The 12,602-nt window shown below is 49.8% G+C and overlaps 1 protein-coding gene across 2 annotated transcripts in view; it reads right to left on the minus strand.

Annotated features, from left to right (window-relative positions):
- The window catches only part of MRM1 (mitochondrial rRNA methyltransferase 1), a 78,871-nt gene that overhangs the window by 35,551 nt on the left and 30,718 nt on the right, over positions 1-12,602 (minus strand). The window contains exon 7 of one of the 2 annotated variants that reach the window (XR_004951290.1): positions 2,577-2,704. The gene's annotated coding sequence lies outside the window, so the exon portion shown is untranslated. Of the gene's footprint in view, positions 1-2,576; positions 2,705-8,448; positions 9,038-12,602 lie in introns of those variants that run through there. The other variant, XM_036222301.1, reaches the window with a different exon arrangement.

Consider the following 12,602-nt stretch of genomic DNA (forward strand, 5'->3'; position numbering starts at 1 on the left):
TGTCTGTGCGCGCGCATCATTGCGCCCGCGTGTTGGTGTGCTTGTCTGCGTGTGTCACTTCGCCCATGTGTTGCTGTGTGTCTGCGCCTCCCCTGGTGCTGCCACCTCCGACAGCTGCAGGGCCAGCCGGGGACAGCCCCCGCGCCCCCCTCACTGCTGTCTTTTATCATCATTTGCCACGAAAGGGAGCCCAGGAGGACGGTGATAAATAAGGGCCACTTAAAATACAAGACGACCACTCTGACTTTGGGGAATATTTCTTCTGTGGAGCAGCTGGTGCCGCCTCTGTCCTTGTGGAAAGGGGTCCCAGGGGCCGCCAGCCCCTGCCCAGCTTCCTCAGGCTCCCTCACCACCTCCTGTCTAGCCCCTCCCCCATCCCTGTCTTACCAGCCCTGGTCTTGGAGGCCTTAGGAGGCCTGGGGAGGGAAAGTAGAGTGGAGGCCCACGGGAGGCCCCTGCCAGCAGGGCAGGGGTGGCCCTCAGCTTGCCCTTCTCGGGTGCTCTATGGAAGATCAGGTATCATAGGGAAGAAGCTAAGAGGAGATCAGAAGATACAAGGCCTCAACCTTGTGGGTTCCCCTTCTAATTCCCTGTCCCTACTAAAGTCAGGTGAGGGAATGGCTGGGGCGCTCCAGAGAGCTGAGATATATGGAGAGACACACGTGAACACACACATAAGCACACAGTTTGAAGCACCTGTTATGTGCCAATCCCTAAAAGAAAGACAAAAAGGCATAGATTTCATGAAGAGATAATAATGTACACACACTATACTTGCTACAAAAAGACACACACAGACGGGCAAAAAAACTTGTGTATAAGATTTGTTCTAGGAAATGAAGGAGAGGAGAAAGAAGAGAAAGGAATTGAAAGAGCTAAGAAAAGAGAAGAAATTTAAAAAACATGGATGCGAAGGGTGCGCTGCTGCATCAGGACAGAGGTGGCCCCGGGTGGGAGGGGCTGAGGTGGAGGACTGCCCCAAGCGGGTGTGCGGGCTGCTCACTGCACAAGAAGGCAAGCAAGACCTAAAGTCTCGCCTTCACTCTGCTGGCCAAGCCATGCCCTGGTATGAGGCTGTGTCCACCAGGAGGAAGGACGCCCTTTACTGTTCACAGAAAGGGCCCTCAACCAGCTATACCCTGAACGCACAGGGCTGGGTCCTCCCAGAGGGGTTGCCTTTCCTGTTTCTCACAGGGGCACGGTACAAGCTAGCTATGTCCTGAAGGAGGGGCTCTTCAACTCTATCTGTGAGACATTATTTCCTTAAAAATTAAAAAAAAAAAAAAAAAGAAAGAAAGAAAGAAAGAGGAAAGGAAGCAGAAATTGAGACAGAGGAGAAAGAAGAGAAAGAGGGAAGGTAGGAAAGGGGAAGAGAGGAGAGAAAGAAGGGAGAAGAGGAGTTGAAGGGGGGGGGGGCGTCAAACCACAGAGGCTTTTCTAATCAAAGAGCTTGTCACTGTCACTTTCCTAGTTGAGATGCTAGGATTGATCTGGGCCTGCTAGCATCCCATCCGGGGTTGGGGCTGAGGGGCAAATGGGGATTAACAGGTGAATCTCTCTCTCTCTCTCTCTCTCTCTCTCTCTCTCTCTCTCTCTCTCTCTCTCTCTCACGCACACACATGCACACTCACACATACACATACACTTCCACCCCTATACACCTCCCATGCCCACCCTTCTCTCTCTCAGTCCATCTCAGGTGGCCAGGGACCTGTCATGTCTCATTTCCTTCTTCCATGACTAGTGGTGGGAACTAAGCTGACCTTTTCTCCTTCGATTTCCCTTCCAAGCTCCTCAGCCATCAGCCACAGGTACACTGCCACCCTCATCTTCCATGACCCCCCGACACACACAAAGCCGTGTCACCACCCACTAGAGGCCATCTCGGGGAGGATGGAGGACAGGGCAGAGCTGGCCTTCTTTCTTATCTAGGGCTTTCAAACCCCAGGCTCCCCAGACTGGGGCCCTAGAGCCCACCCACAGCCTTGAGCTTCAGATCCCTGAGGGCCTCTCCAGCCCCAGTCCTCCCAAACCTTCTCCACATCCCTGGAACACCTTTCTGGCCTGCCTACCCTGTGGAAGGGCAAGTGAAGGAGAACTAACTTTGACTGAGTACTTACTAGGTGCCAAGGACTATATCATTTGATGCTCACAAGAACCCTCTGAGGTGGATTTTAACTCAGAATCTCCAACTTACAGATGAGGAAAGCTCCAGCCATAGACAGGAACACTTTACAGCATATAACTAGGACTGCAGGAAAAGAAACCCCGGCCTCTGGTCTTTAATCCAGCTCCTTCTACTAGAGCGTCATACTCTTTCCTTGCAATCTCATTCTACCCAGTCCTCTCATTTTGGTAATTCAGGGCAGACCATGTGCTAGGCACTGTGCTAAACGAGTTACCATATTATCTCATTTAACCTGACGCTCACCCACCAGGAGAATTCTATTAATATCCCCATTCCACAGATGAGTAAATTGAGGCTCAGAGAGTTGGAGTGATTTGCCCAAGGTTATACAACATGGGACAGACAGATCTAGAACTTGACTGGATCTCCTGCCTTATAATTAATTCACCTTGCTCAACATGATAACACAGATTCCGCCATTACCGCCTGCAGCCAGCAGCAGGACTCCCAGTCCAGGCCCCTCCACTCCCCAGGGCCAGCAGAGATATTTGAGTTGAGGGTGGGGTGCTCGGGCCTCTGCAGACAAAAAGAAAAAAGGTATAGGGGTTGAGCACTATGTGTCCTCTATCTTCCCAGGAGCGCCAGTCCCATTGTCCCCACAAGTGCCCTCAGATTGTCAGAGCCAGGGCCTCATCTGGCCCTCAGAATATATGGCCACTGAATAATGATAGTTGGGAGAGGAGGGCTGGGAGGCTGGGGTGGAGGGGCAAATGAAGAAGGCTCTGCACAGCCCCCAGAAGAAAACTTAATAGTCTGGGGGCTCCCTTGGGTCCTTCTCATTAAAAAAAAAAAAAAAAAAAAAAAAAAATCTCTATTTAAATGCAAATTTGTGCCGGAGCTGGGATGGGTTGGCAGGAGACAGACAAGCATCCAGACACTGACATAGACCAGCCATCGGACACTGCTCCCCAATCTCACTTTGCAATGTGGGACCTCGTGCCCAGGAATTAGCTCCATTCTCAAATATCATCCTCTCCCCATCTCCTAGGAAAGCCCTGTTCAACTTAACCCCTCACTTCTCTGACTCTCCTTGTGTCTGTCTTTCTATCTGTCTCTCTCACACACACATGCACACATTCCTTCTAAGCTCTAAATAGAAATGTGCCATGGGGGTGAGGAGGCAAGCTGTTAACTTACAGTTTTCCTCCTTAATCCAGGAGGGGAAGGAGTCTGATCCCACACTCCACCCCTCCATACACCTTCTTCCAAGGAAAGGACCTCAGTTTAAAGAGGAGGAGCAGAACCTGAAAAGCATGCAGCCAGTTTTGGCTCACCCCTCTTCTCCCTACCCTTCTCTAAACTAGAAAACCCTTGAATCAATCTCTCTCTCTCTGTCTCTCTCTCTCTGTCTCTCTCTCTCTGTCTCTTTCACACGTGTGCACACACACATGCACACACACAATTTCAAACTAGACAATAGGAGACAAACTAGGCCCTCATATCTAATTCCTGTGGGAGAAGCAGGCATTGTGGGGGGGTAGGGGTGGTAGCGGAAATCTATACCCTCCCAGCACTCACATCCTGTCCCTATCTACTTCCCACCAAAGGGGAGATCCCTCTGCTCCCCCAACCTCAATGAACCCATCCTGAGCTCCCTCCCCACCCCCAGCCTACCCACCCACCTGCCTCTCCAAGCCCATTACCTCCAGGGATAATTATGTGGGTGATTCGCTGGCCCTGGAGAGCTCTTCAGTAGCATTAACTCAGGATGAGGGAGGGAGAGAAGGGTTGCCCCTGGTTACCATCCTGCTCTCCCCTTGTCCTCTCTTCCCGCCATTGAGGGTGTTAATTTAGGGGGAATAGAGAAGGAGATGCTGTGTACATCTGTCTAGGACACCAATACAGATACCTGTCCCCAAACTTTATACTCCCATTCCTGGCTTTGTCAGGGGACACAGAGTCAAGCACCTCACCCTAAGGGAGGCACAGATGACCTTGGGATTGAGACTCCCAACATCCCATACTGGCCCTGCTTTCTCCTCCTTCCTTTTCTTTCCTTCTGCCTCCCTTCCGGCCTTTGCCAACCCTGCACCATTGTTGCTCCTAGTTGGCTGGGATGAGCCATCTTTGCCAGTACACTGTATGGAGATCCACAGGGAAAGGAGATTCAGGACCAGGGTGGGGACACCCGGGAGACCCCTTAGAGCTTCCCAGCCAAACCCAAATTTCAGACTTCTCTAGTCATAGCCTTGGCAGCTGTTGAGAAAAGGGAAGAGCCTCGGTCATTTCACACACTGCCTGCTTTCCCATGCTCGTGGTCTGCACAAGGCTCTCCTCTGGACGCCATGGGGGCTCTTGGCATTAAAAAGAAAGGCCTCTGGGACTGAAAATGGTGAGAGGAAGTGTGGGGACCTTGGGTGCCATGAGACAGAGCAGGGGCTGAAGGTCAGGAAGGGGAGAGACCCCTCATGGCTCCTTCTGAGAAATCCTGAGTAAGAGAAAAACAAACAACCAGGAGGAGAGAAGGGAAGACTCATAGAGAGCTGGGGCTAATAAATCCTCTAATGAGAGAGAACTGGGCACAGAGAGTGAAAGGAGTTGCCTTAGGTCACACAGTTGCCTTGTTGGGAGGAAAAGCTTGGAACCTGGTCTCTTGATTCTGTAGCTATAGGATATCTCCATCTATCTATCTATCATCTATCTATCATCTATCTATCATCTATCTATCTATCTATCTATCTATCTATCTATCTATCTATATCTGACAGTTTGCATACCTATGTGTTCAAGCAGTACCTACCATGTACAAGAAAGAGCCTGCATGCATTTGTTCACACAATAGTGTTGGTGTCTGAATGTGGAGGTTTGTCTGTCTAGATGTCTGTGAGTGTGAGTACATCTATGCACACAAGTATGCACACAGGTGTGCAGAAGAGTGGGGCACTGCCTGCAGGTTGAGGGCAGAGGCCACCCTGACCCCGCATGTCCCTGTATCCAGAGCATCTCCCAAGCTGATACCCTCAAACATGCCCCAACCGCAGCCTTTCAGCAGCTTCCTGCCAGAGGACCCTCCTAGAGGTGGTGCTGCTCTTACAAGTGCCTGATACGATGGCAGAAACAATTAACTGGAAGAGATAGCTAATACCCAAAGGAAAACATTTCTAGATATATTACAACCTTGCCTCAAAAATGGGACTTTGCCATGAGGAAATACAGCTTATTAGAAGACATATTTTCTTTTAATTTAATTATATAATCTTCAGTTGTGTGTGTGTTTTTTTTTAAGTGGTATAGGGTAGGGGAGGGCTAAGATGTTGAAAGCTACCCTTTGCATTTCCTGTGTACTGCCTGACCACCCAGGCACATGGGTGCAAATCAGAAGAGGCCTGTGGAAGTCTTGAGAATGGGATAGACCCAAATCTATCCATGAGCCACCCATAAAACACTGCTTCAGGAACCACCAGGCAGGAGAACTAGAAGGCGAAGCCACCTTAGGGGACAGTGGGGGCCCAGGCCTATCTCAGGTGATCCATCTCACCCACCAAATCAGGCCGTGGCACGCTCCTACTGCCCTCTGCCTGATGTGCAGAGATGCACACTCACATGCACTTACCTCACAATCACCTCACTCACACATACGCACATATACCCCATACGGTCATCTCGCTCACTCACACAGAAACTTACACATGGCAGGTCAGGCAGACCCCAACCCTCTAAATGGTGCCAAGAGAAGAAGGAAAATAAAGCTCCTCCACTTGACCATCGACAGCCTGCTTGGCTTTGGGCAAGTTGCTAACTGCCCCAGGCCTCAGTTTCCCCATCTCTCATCGGAAAGGTGCAATAGATGGTTTCTAAACTCCTTTCCAGCTTTAGAACCCCTGCCTTAAATCACTGCCCCCAGTACATGCCTCCTTCCCCCTGGGCTTTCATGATGGGGTCCCTGGTGTCAGGCAGTCATGGGCTCCGAATCTCCACCCACCACTTGTTAAGTATGTGACCAGGGCGAGTGACAATGTCTTTCCACACTACCATTTCCCCATCTGTAAATGCGGAGAACAACTACACCATAAGATATACACCGAACCCTCTGCCTGTGGTAAACACGTAATTCATGGTCTCCATCATACTCATCAGTTCCCATGGGAGACTGCGAAAGGCCCATGAATGTGCCCTAGGATGAATCCAGCAAATGCTGGCAAAAAGCAGACAAATCAACAGTGTCCCCTTCTTTGGGGACCCCATATATTTCTTGACCTACTGCTCAGTTGTGGCCCCTTCCACTCTCAATCACATGACCACTGACCTTTACCCCATGGCCAACTCCAAACACCTCTTCCATCATCCATCCTTCTCCCTAGGTCTAGGGGCCACAAGGACAGCCACAGAAACTCAAGTACCCATGCCTCCACCCCAAAGTGCCTGGGGCAGCCCCATCAGGTGGGCATCTATGGCTGCAGCAAATCTCCCCACTTAGGTACTAATGTAGTAAGTCCGATCAAGACACAGTGAAACGGGGAGTAATTTTTGCAGAAAACAATGCAAGTGATGTATGCCCGAGACTGGCATACAATAAAACTGTAGTGGAACGCAGAAAAAAAATGCACCCAGTCAATACAATAAAATCAGCACAAATATATCCGTATAAAGCAAATAAATCTCCCAATTCAAATATTTTACAGCCCGAGTACCACAAGAAGGAAGGTGAGAAGTGTGTGCATGTCTGCGCCAGTCAAGTTTTTCCCAGAAATCTCCAGGGGAAATAAACAAAAAGACCAGTGAGCCCCGCCTACCCCCAAATAAATAAATAAATCTGAAGGACTTGGTGGCTGGTTTGCATTTCTGGCCTCAGACATCTTTGACTGGCGAGGCGACTAGGGGCTGGAGGCCCCCAAATTACCATTCATCTGGCCTTGTTGTGGAAATTTTCAAGGGATTTGCAGTAATTATATGACAAAATGCTTGCAAATCTCACTCATTGCTGAACAGAAACAGGCGGGTCAGGGATTGAACACTTTCAGCTGGGTAATTTGTAAATGTCAATCAGGCAACTGGGGCAGAGAGAGAGAGAGAGGAGTGGGGCGGAGGGGGGGGCAGGGGGGGAGAGGGAGAGAGAGAATATCTAGGAAAATACTGTAGCAACCTGAGTGTAAGAGGCCTCTTCATCCTCTCAGAACCCAGAGGCAGGGCGGGAGGAGGGAGAGAAGGATGGAGGAGGGGAGCAAGGCAGAGGAGGGGAGGAGAAGGAGAGGTAGGGGGAGAAGGAGAAGGAAAGGGCCAGAGCCCAGAAACAGACACAGAATGAGAGGGGAGGGGAGTTGTGGATGGAGAATGAAGAGAGTGAATCAGGAAAAACAGTTTAAATAAAACCAGGGGAGATTAAATTAACTGATACATACATTCCAAGAGGTGGGTCGAGGGAGCAGCCATAAATACCAGCTCCCTATCTCCCCTGCTCAAGACAGCAGAGAGAGCAAAATAAAATTAAAAGATATAACAATAAAAATTACAAATGCACCTTGAAGGCCCTGCGCCCGAGGTCTGTGATGGAGGCACCGAGCAGGGTAAGCTTGGGGCACAGCCCTCACACTGGCAGGTGAGCTTCAAGGTGGGAGCTGGAAGACCATTTTCTTTTCTGTTTGGCTGGTCATTCTGAATCTCCTGTTTCATCCCACAGACTCGTACCACAAGAAGGAAGGTGAGAAGTGTGTGCGTGTCTGTGCCAGTCAAGTTTTTCCCAGAAATCTCCAGGGGAAATAAACAAAAAGACCAGTGTGCACGAGAAGGATTTGAAGGGTAATGGTTACCACCTTGACAACTGATTTGGCACTTTATTGTTTATAACGTTTTTCCTGGTCATCACCGCCACTTAAGAGAGCTGGGGTTTATTCCACCCATTTTACAGGTGAGGAAACAGGCTTAGAGAGGCTGTGATTTGGCTCAAGATGACTCGCTAGTTAACAGGTAGAACAAGGATCTGAACCCAGGCTCTCAGGCTCTACGCCCTTTCCACCAATGCCTTCAAGGAGCTTATTCCTGCCAGTTTCACTGGAGAAACTGAACACTCTTTCTGAGCATATACACATTACGCCATAACCAACCCACATGAGTGGTGATCCTGACACATTGTGAACAGAGCAAGATAACATCCTCTGAAGCAGGTGCCCAACTCTTCAGATTCCAAAGACCTTTGTTAGCATTTAAAAGTCACCCGACACCCTGCTAACCACACACACTCACAAGCATACTAGTGGTATACTTCTAAATATCTGTAAATCGAGAAAGTGCCTAATGACCCAAAGCTATAATAAATCCAGGCATACTTTTCAAGGAATTTTAATTTTGCTCATCACCATATTCTTGGGGAAAAAATAAAAGGACAGACATAAACAGGACAGAGTCTCAGTTCGTGGCAGTGTAGGTGCATCTGGGGATCAGAAGTCCAGGGCTACTTCCTCCACCAGGTCCACAGTCCAAAGGTCCCACAGCCTCTGATTGAGATGGGACTTTGAGCAACAGGGTCAGGAGGTTATGGGCTGGCAAGGTCAACCCAGGAAGACTTCCAGAGGGAGGCATATCCTGAGAAGCACTGAGAAGGAAAGCAGTGTGGCAGCACAAAGACCAATATGGGGCAAAAGTTGGGAGGAAGGAGAGCAAGATGGCCACAGTACTCTGGCCCCACAGCCACCAAAGGCCCCGATTTACACTTCTGTCATGATCTCCTAATGGGGTTGTGTTGACAGCCACATGGACACTCCAACGGGGTTGAAGGAAGAAGGGCTTTCTTCTACAGCTTTAAACTGGAGTCTCACCTGGCCGCATCGCCAGAGTGTACCAGTCACGCATCGGGGGAGCGGCAAAGACCCTAGGGCTCCAGTCGTGCACCAAGCACTGCCACAGATGCAGGAGCTACAGCGGGGAACAAAACAGGAGATGAGAAAGCCTGGTGTCATGAAGCTCCTCTTACCTTCCTAATTTCCTCAGCCTTGAAATGATTTTGTGAACAGCACAATTATATGCATTGTCTTTCATGAGTTAAAATGTTAACTTGTGGAATGTAAATCAGGTGACACTTCTGTAACCCTGTTTGGCATTTCTTCGTTTTTAAATGTATTGGAGCCTCAGAAACAGAAGAGGATGGCAGGCCCCTGGGAGACTCTGAGCAGGGCAGGGAGAAGGACACGCATAGAGCCAGCCATCTGCCAAACAGTAGATGCTACCCTCCCGAATGCCGGGGGTTCTGAGGGCTTCAGAGACACTGAGAGAAGGGCACTGGCACCCGCCATCTTCTCCACCCTCCGCGGACCCACCTCTTCTGCCTTCCGACCTCCTCTCTCAACCGAGATTGCAGCTCTGAAATTTAAGATCCCCTGCTCTGATTGGTTTATCCTCCAGACTACCTGCTCTTCTGACCCAACTACCTCCTCTCCCCCTAAAAATAAAATATCTGGAGAGAGAGAACATTGGGAAGTTTTACAAATAATCCACTTAGCTTTGATTGCATCAATTTGGTCACTGTAAAGTACAGAAGCCTTGACTCTCTTTACCTCAGCACCACCGCTTACTGTGCAACCCTGAGCAGATGGTTTAATCTCATGGTGCCTCTGTTGCTGCACCTGTAAAATGGAGGTAAATACTAGTCGCTACTCTAGCGGGCTGTTGTGAAGATGAAAGGACATAAAGCGTGTGCTCTATAAATGTTAACTATTATGATTACACTCTCCCTCTGCAGCTCTTAGCAGGATATAATCCTTGGGGGCAGAAAGGAAATTGGGGGCAAAGCTAAAGAGTATGAAGCTGTTGTTGGGAGCCAGCAGAGAGGAGAATAAAGAGGCCTGGACTGGGAGTAAGAAGACATGCGTCTGCCTGTCCTTTCTTTCGTAATGGCCTCTCTGAGTCTCGGTTTCCTCATCTGTACAATAAGGAGGTTGGACATCTGGGCTGGAAGTGTCTCTGATTCTATGAATTAGTGTTGGAAAGAATAAGAGAGGGCCCAGGACAAGCCCAGGTCAGACATGACCAAAGGTGGGATGTAGCCAGGAGTCTCTCAGGCAGGTTCTCTTTGGAAATCCCAGGCCTCAGATGAGAACACTAAGCTGAGATCACCTCAGAGACTCATCGCCGCCACCACCACCATGAGTCAGGAAAAGGCCCGTGCCTGAGCCAGAGGGTGGTACCCTACCTGCCAGCCTGCCATCTTGGAATCTGGTACCTGCTCCTGTCATTAGCTCCACCCTGAGCTGAATTTAATGAATCTGAGAAAAATTATGAAGTCCCATAAAACCACAAGTATCATAAAAAGTATAATAAAATTGAGAAAAGCTATTAAGTTATAAATACAACCAATGCATGCAACATCATTCAGTCGGGGAGGAAGTCGCTATAAAATAAAGTCATTCCACAAGTGACTAAATCTCTTAATTCACAAGGCACATGCTCCCCTTTATGGCGCCCTACCTTCTTGTCCCCGCCAGGAGTTCATGTAACAGAACTTTACGTGGCAGAGAGTAGCGGGTGAGGAAACAAAGAGATCAAGATTAGAGAGACAGACAGACAGACAGACACCGGCAGCCGGCGGGGAAGACATAGGTAGCGGGCTGGGAAATAGGGAGCGCTGCTGTGTGGTTGAGCCGGTCTTTTGATCCCAAATCACCCACTAAGATACTTTGCCAAGCAGTCAAGGTGAAAGGAAAGGATGAGCGAGAAGGAAATAGCACCAGAGGGAAGTTTGTAGCCAGTGTTCCGGTTTCTGGACCACTGGGCACTGCTGGACCCGGCGCGTCGGCGGAGCCCAGTATCCTAGGCGCGTCTCCCCAGGGCGTCCCCCTGCTGAAAGCCACCCCCACGCTATGAATATTCATAGCTGTAATTAGAGAGCGCTCCAGCGTCCATTATGGTTATTGTGCAGTCCAATAAAAACAAACACACTAATGAGCAGCTTTAATGCTGCGCGGGTGGTGCGGACCAGAGCACTACCACCGTGGCCTGGGCGGGAGAGGAAGGGAAAAGAGGAAGGGGGTGCTGGGGAGGAAAAGGAGGGATTCCCAGCCCCCATGGGGCGGGGGTGAGAGGGGAAGCAGAGGAGAGGGGGAGCAAAGGAGACCAAGGGGTGAAGGGCAAGAGCCAAGACTCCAGGGAGGGTGGGGACCACCTAGACAGGGGCTGAGTGGGTACTTAGGGGCACCCCAAGGAACGTTGTCCTGGGCTGGCAGCACAAGTGTTGGTTTCACACCAGCAGAGACTCTGGATGGGACATTCCTATATTTGGGGAGGGTGTCAGGGCTCCTGGAACACTGGTGAGTGTGAGTATTCAGACCCGACCCCAGGATGGGACGAAATGTCCACGGCGTGCCCTAGGCTGGGCCAGGTTGCACCCCAATGGTTCCAAAAGACCCTGTGTTTTCAAAGATTTTTGAGCATGGCCCATGCATGCCTAAGGCACCCCACACCTGGCCCCACTCCTGGGAAGGTTGAGAAGGAAAGCCAGGAGTGCACTGGGGAACTGACCAGGGACAGGGCAGTATTGGAGACGAGCTTTGGATTGAAGAGCGGAGGAGGTGGCAGTGGGTTCCAGGGAGGGAAGGCAGGCCAGATGAGGAGCAGGTGACAAGGCAGGATGTAAGAACAGGGTGGCTTTAATCACCTGAGTGACCTACTGGGTGTTGGAAACTACTTCAGTGGGAAAGGGGGCAGGATGGAGGGTGGGAAGGAGGAGGCTGAGTAGGAACCTAGGGGCACCTCAAGGAACCTGCACCATCCAGCGATGCTGCAGGCCTCCCTGAAGGTCAGCATTACCACCTCCACTTTCCCAGCTGAGAAAGCTGAGGCAGCCATAGGTTAAAGAAATGTATGCAATCACTTTCCAACATGTAGGTTGAACTGGGTGTGTGAGACTACACAGCCACTGGGCCGGCAGTCCTGCTTGGTTTATCTGGGGAGCTATGAAAAAGGCGGATTCCCACTAGTTTGGCTGGATGGACAGAGCTGGGGTACAGGAGGGAGTCTGAAGTCTGCTGCTCTTCGGAAAGACAGGAAAAAGGGTGAGAAGCACCAGTATTTTGTTCTCCTGCTACCCTGAACATGGCATACACACAGTAAGTACTGTATTAATATCTGCGCAAGAGATGAGAAAAGGAAGGAACCAGATGGAGGGGACTTGACGTGGGAAGATCAGAGAGTAAAGAAAAGACCTAGAAGGGAAATGGGATGAGGCCTAGAGCAGTGCTTTTCAAATTTAGCAAGATCAGACTAAAATACTAATTTCTTATTTTTGTGCATACAGAATATTATGCACAGAATTGTGAAAGCATTATTCTGATAGCCAAAAGGTGAAAACAACCCAAAAGTCCATTGAGTGGTAAATACACAAAATGTGGCATATCCATATAATGGAATACTATTCACCAATAAACGGGACTGAACTACTGATAGACACCACAACCTTGGAAATATGCATAATGAAAGAAGCCAGCCA

Source organism: Rousettus aegyptiacus, unplaced genomic scaffold, assembly GCF_014176215.1.
Source record: "Rousettus aegyptiacus isolate mRouAeg1 unplaced genomic scaffold, mRouAeg1.p scaffold_m13_p_6, whole genome shotgun sequence".
NCBI classification, from domain to species: Eukaryota; Metazoa; Chordata; class Mammalia; order Chiroptera; family Pteropodidae; genus Rousettus; species Rousettus aegyptiacus.